Raw genomic sequence first — 7,085 nt, 5'->3', positions numbered from 1 at the left:
TTGTGTCCTGATTTACCCCCTATAATAACTGACCAGCTGATAAGATTGCAGTGTTTAGTTGTAAACTGTAGAAAAGGTACCTGCAATAAAGCACCTAGGGAGGTGAGAGGATTTTACTACTTAGTGTGAAGTCATTAGCGCTGTGTGATGAGCCTGATATCAGAACACATACACTGTCATTACCGTAACGCAGCAGGAACACGGCTCGTTTGTTACGTATATGTCTGGCGTACGGTAAGAGTGATTCACCTTGCTCTTCCGTGAACTCTCCGGGCCTAATTAATACTCTTCACTTCACAGCTGTGAGAGAGCCCTTTTGTCAGCCAAGGAAAATAATAAAGCAACAAAGTGGATGATATATTACATGCAGTGCACAAAAGAGCAATTCTTGAGTTTGCTTAAGTCCAACTCAAATCAATTCTGTTGACCTGGCCACAAGCTGCTTTATTAGCCCTTTGCTTCCTCTACTCCCAACCTGACATCTGGCTGCCACAAGGTGAGCTCGGATCCTCAGCATATACTGGAGTGAAAACACCTCACGTGTTGTCCAAGGGGAACTTTCTTCTCAAGGCCAGGTAGGGGAGGCTGTTCTGAAGCTGGCCCGGCCCACCTGCCTCTAGCCTTCGATGCTCTTGCTGCTGGTTAGCAGTGGGATCAGCTGAGACTCATGTGGCCGGCCTGGCTGTGCTCCCCGCGACCCTGCCGGGCTGAGCTGCCTGTTAGCCCCCACCTAGACCACATTCCTGCTTTATTCCCAAAGCTCTAACCACGCTGATCAGAGCAACACGCAGTACAGTTACCCCCCTAACACACACACACACACATGCACACAGATACACTGACACACATGCATTCCATACCTCCATCACTCTTCTTTAACCTGCTGAACTCTAAAGACCCTTCGGGGAGTCCACACTTCACTTCCTCACTCTCGTAACTGCACTCTTAAAAAGCTTCTTTAGGGAACCAGAAGTCTTTTTTCGGTGGCATCGTTCCAAAGAATGCCTTTCAGTTTTGTTTGGCACCTTTGGTTTTTTGCACATCTTATATAGTTTAAGAACTAGAGGTGGTATTTCAGTGTGGATGGATTTTGGATTGATATCAGTAGACAAGTCTGGACCGGATATCAGAGGGGAAAAAGAGAATGTATCCGATCTATTTCAATAACATTTCTAGCCTGAAATAACTCACACTCACAATATGTGATGTCACTGGGCCTCATACACCTCTTCAGAATTCTCCTTAGAGAAAAGTCCTAGCAATAAGTCTTTGTCAGTTTCACGACATACTGTTAAACCGCATAATTGTTCACAGCAATGCCATGCTTGTCCTCGTAAACTGAGCCAATGCCAAATAAGACAACATTGGTGAATGCCAGGATCCGTTTACACCATTAACGTGCATTTTGGGTAATCGGATCATGTTCAGATTTGACTCGTTTGCATGAAAAGCTAGATGTAAACACCCCAAAGACGCATTGTGATCAGATTATGATCGTATCACTCAAACCTCATTCGCAAGTGGTCAGAGACGGATCTCGTCAACCTTTAACACACATGTAAACAGAATAAACTTTTCCTAATGGAAAGGCAAGAACCATCTATTGTTCCACCATATTGTAGAACCTTCACTCTTCCTCCAAACTGCTCAGTCTCCTGGAGTGCTGGTGTGAAAGTAAAATGCAATAGATCTCATCTGGTCACATTGGGGACGCTTTTTAATGACAAGTGTAAACAGAAACCGGTCAAAGTAGATCCAGATACTATCCACATACAAAAATTTCCTAAATCAAGGAAAATTAATGGCTGAGTATCAGTATTGACCATTTTTTTCTATATATTTTCTGATTATGGTACTGGAAAAAAGGAAAAAAGGAAAGGGTGACATTGTGCCATCTCTATTTGTTGCTGATACTGAACTATACATAGTAATTACTAGATAATAAGCCCTTTATATAATTGTGAGACATGAAACCTATACCTCTATTACTTAACTGTAAACAAGCAACTCTCTAAACCTGCAGATAAGTAGCCATGTCCATAACCATTCTACTACATGGAGATAAGTACATACATACACCTGACACTCAAGTACATGCATACACATAAGCATATAACACACACACCAAACTCAGCACACACCCTTTTCCTCCAGACCGCCATCACGGCGATCCAAACACAGCTGTCAAAACTCCTGCACTTCCAGTGCGGCAGAGGCGAGACAGGCGGGGTGAGAAGAACGGAGGAGAATGAGCCCAGCGGCGCGCACACACTCACACACACACACACACAGGGCCCAGCGCTGCATCATGGACGACATGTGAAATGACTCCCCAGGACCTCAGTGTGATCCACCTCGCAAGGGCCTCTCTCCCTGCCGTCCAGTCACGCTCAGCAGCAGAAAGCGCACACACACACACGCTCACACATGCATACAGCTTCAGGCTCCAGCTCCACCCTGCTCCTTTCACATATGCTGCTGGGCCATGTATGCACCGCTGTATGCACATACATATTCCAAACCAGGTCAAGTTCAACAGGCTCATGTTGAGAAAGCCTTTCACACTGGCTGCACAGCTAATTCTTGCGGTCTTTTAACTATTGAAGTAGGACTGATTGATATTGTCCTATCAATTACATGTTTTCAATATAATAAAGACAACATACCCAAATGTCTGTAGATTACTGCACATCCAATGTTTCTTCTTCAATCAAAGGTAATAATAAAGCACTCTCTAAAAGGATGCTCCCTTTTGCTGTTGTACACTAGGCCCCCTATCTTACACCCTGCACAAGGCGTGTCGCGATGCTCATTGCTATCTTAAACCCCATCAACAGTCTATTTCTTGCATATATATTTATGCTGATGGGTGTGGTGGTCTTGTTCGGGTATATTTCTGGCGTATTGCTATCTTGACAACAGAAAACACAGGTGCGCCACTGACTGAAAACATCTTAGGCAGATGTCAACAGTCAGGCGTTCATTGCTATCTTAGCAATGAATTATGTGCCCAATGCGTGTTATTTTGTATAATAAAACAAAATAAAATAACATTGTTCTAGAGGCGAGACGCTCCACCGCTTCAGCAAGCCTTCCCAGACTATGCGCAATGCCCCATATGAAATAGCAACCTGCCAAAATCAGACTGCAGCTGGCTCTTAAAGGGCATGGCAAGTGACACGCTGATTGTTTTATTTCATTGTTACACCTAAAACACACCCATAAATAATTAAGAGACTTAGCCTGCCTATAGATCGCTAAAATAGGACCCTAGTTGTTCTGGGAATGCTTGTTGTTTGAAAATTACTGAGGATTAGTGAGGAATTGATTGCATTCAGCCTTGAGGGCATTAGTAAGGTTAACCACTGATGTTGGATGATTCTGGTGTGGGAAGTTCTAAATCGTAAAAGCCACCCCAACTCTTTCCAAAGGTATTGGATGGAGCTCCATCACTAAAAAACACAGTTCAACTGTTCCCCAGCTCAATACTGGCATAGTAGCCTTAGATTCATGGTGCAGCTGCAGCTTCAGAGCATCCTATTACGTTGGTAATACTTATCTATAAGATTTTACAATCAAATTTCTGACAGTAATGCACCTTAAAGTAGCCAGTGACCATTGTAAAGTCTATTTCACACAATCTACCTCTACGTGATATGAGCAATGTGTAGCATTAAGCTTTTTTATTTTAGTGGTCATGTTAACAGGTTGGAACATTTACACAGTTCAAGTAAGCAGTGAAAACCAGTGGAAATAAAACTCTCCAATCTCCAAATCTCCAAATAATTGTTCAAGCACTTGTTCAAAATGATCAAGGATGATGCCAATTGACCAATGATATTTTATTAATTAAAAAAGACACCTGCTCACTCAACGTTTCTTCCAAAATCAAGGGTATTGATTCTGCTGATCCTGCTTTTGTTGGAGTAAACTAACTCTACTGTCCAGGGAACGCTCTCTTTGTAAGCATTGCTGTAACAACTGAATTGCATTCAGCGACAAAACTATTAGTGAGGTCAAGATGTTGGATGATCACCACCTACCTTATCCCAAATGTAATGGAAGGAGCATCATCATTCCAGGGAACGCGGTTCCACTACTCCACAGCTCAATGCTGGGGTTCTTTATACCCCTCTAGCTCACACCTGGCCTTAGGCTTGGTGCCAATAGGTTCATGGTTATCTCACCAGACAAGACTAAAAAAATACATGAGTACATGTTTCTTACAATCAGTGACAATTTGCCAGCACAAACGCTGTAGCTATGGATTGTTTGAATGAATGGCCAACTTGAGCCGTAGCAGTCACTCTGCTGCATTACACAGACACTTTTTAATATTATGTGACTAATAGAAATGTAAAAAAAAAAAACGAATTTCATTTGATACATTTGTTTACATTTTGAACAAACTTTAACAAATAATACTGCTTACGTCATCTGCTTCCAAGGAACAGTTTCAGTTTGATTTACATAATACATAAAAAAGTCACCAATCACCGTTATAGTCAAAATAAGAAATCTTGCCAGACTCGTGTATACAACATCCTGTGTTTTCGTTCCATTTAATGTTGCATTAATGAGGCTAAATGGATATGTTTTCTTTGGCATTATTTGCAGTGTTATGCAATATATTGATAACATTTGAACTTTGCTACCACTTCCAGTAAGTGTTAAGGGGCCTGCACTGCATACTTCATTCAAGTTTGTGAGTTCTGCACAACACTGACACACTTTTATTATTCTATGCTGTAAACCCTCGTAAAACCCATAAAAAAACTCTAGTCACTAACTATTTTTGTGACTATCAAGCCCTGTAGCAAGATTCCTAACCCAGAGAGGCTCTGGGGCTTGTTGTGTAACAATTTACCTCAAACATGCTCTCTAATCCTGCTCCATCCTGTTCTCTTAAACGAGGCGCGAGGAATGTGCTGGACACTTCAGATCCGCCACTGTGCAGGTGAGTGACGTTGAGCCAGAGATTAGAACACTACCCTACTGCTCCTTATCTAAGCCACTGAGAGATGATTCATGTGAATGGCAGTACAATCCTATCCAAAAAGCCCCCAAATCTAAGCTATGTTCAGCTACACTACTTAAAATCTCAAAATATAAAGCTATCTTGCAAAAGCCTGGTTAGGAAGTTGACCAATGGTTTGAAGTTCTGTCTTGACTGAACTGGATGGCACCTCCTCAAAGAAAATGTGCTTGTCTTTAGTTAGCCATAGTGCAAGGAAATGGTGTGGTTTCACAATTTCAAGATTGTTATGGAGATCCTCAGCTCCCCCACCACATTAAGCGGCTGTGGTGCACACACAAGCCCCTCTGAGACCATAGAAACATACACAGTGGTTTAGCGCTGGGCACATGCCAAGACAAATGGCTGCTTCAGGTGAAAGCAAACCATGGCCAGAATTTCTTTTTTGTATTCAATTGGAGGAGCTTTCTTTCTAAAAATGTCTTATTCAAGCACTGAGCTCCAGCTCCTCTGTGTACTTGGACATGCCCTGGGCTTGTGAATTCATCAAAATGAGGAATTAATGTTGAAATGCCCTTCTCCAAATGAAACAGTTTCACAGGTGTTTCAAGATTTAAGGGGAACGGCCTCTTCAAAGCCATTAGGGCCTGTCTCCGCGCTCTATTTGTGACATTAAGTGATGGAAACTAAAGGAGACTGACTGAGGATTTGTCAACCGTAAAACACAACTTAAAAAGGGAAGAAACAAATGGAAATTTTCACATATCCTCCTGTCCACCCCCAACTTTTAAAGCCATCCCTGCTGGCGTTCACCTACAATTGACCATAACTGGCGTAATACCACAATAAAAGTATTGGCTATACCCCGAGCAACCATAAATCCTGAGGAGGGAACTTTACCTCTGCTATTTCGCAGGGTCATTTCCCTGTGTGCAGTTTCATATTCAAATATTCACATTTACGAGCAGCCAAGGCTTGTTACAGCACACTATGGCAAAGGTATGTTACATAAATCCTCATATCATTTCTAAGCAATGCTGGCTCCAAATAAGTCATCCTCTGAAAAAAAGAAAGAAAGAAAAAAGAAAGAAAAATACAGTTTAAGCCCTTTTCTGATTAAGACGGAATATCTAGCAAATACATTTCAAGATATTAGTAATTAGTAATTTTAGATTTGGAGAAAATATTGATTCTTGGATAAATCTGCCATTAAAGGTTGATACTTGTATTTCAAACTCCTATTGTTGTGTACTGCCTAACAATGTAATCTAGAGCTTTCTGACTGTTTGTGATGCTATCATGTTCTCAGTCGGTCTTAAACTAGTCACCTGTGGAACACCTGAGGGGGAGTAGGTGAAAGGGGTTAAATGGATTCAATTAAGAGAACAATTGGTTTAGTCACACAATTAAGAGCTCAGGCTTACTGAATGCAGAAAGACCCTGAAGGACTACAACTAAGGATCTCAAGCATTCAGCCAATCTGGCCTACCCGCCCCCCTGCAGACCAGAGGAACACCAACTGGGAGCTGTGGGAGCTGGCCTGGCCCACTCCACTCCCCCATGACCGACGACCTGTCTGACCTGTCAGCTTCCCTCACTTTGAGGGAGAGGTGGACGGTCACACCGTGATTTCAAGCTTAAGAAATTGGCTCATTCGTAACTTAAGCTTCCTCCAGCGAGGGCAATAATCAGGCAATCTATCAACACCAGCTCATACAATGACCTTAGCGAGACATTATGTGAAATACTGCTCAGCGAAAGCATGACGTTGCCAAATGCCATTTTCACTATCATGAGGGTACAATTTTTACTGGATGCCACATATCTTCTGACCACACTATTTAGTCTCAAAACACTGCCACATCCACTTTTTCAGCTCCCCCCATCGAAGCTAAACTGAACAGAGCAGTGGAGGGGTGAATGGAGAGGTTGAAAAGGGCATGAACCGTATCAGAGGAGCGAGGTAAGAAAGCTAATTGGTACTTTACTCAGTTTGCACTAAATCCCTCATTGAATGGTCGTTTAATCCTTTAAGATCTATGTACCTGTATGTACACAGTCTGTAGCTAGATTAACAGATACATTAATCGTTAGCCCTCCTTATGTAGCA

The sequence above is a fragment of the Salminus brasiliensis genome, chromosome 5 (assembly GCF_030463535.1).
Source record: "Salminus brasiliensis chromosome 5, fSalBra1.hap2, whole genome shotgun sequence".
NCBI classification, from domain to species: domain Eukaryota; kingdom Metazoa; phylum Chordata; class Actinopteri; order Characiformes; family Bryconidae; genus Salminus; species Salminus brasiliensis.
This window is presented reverse-complemented; position numbering follows the sequence as displayed.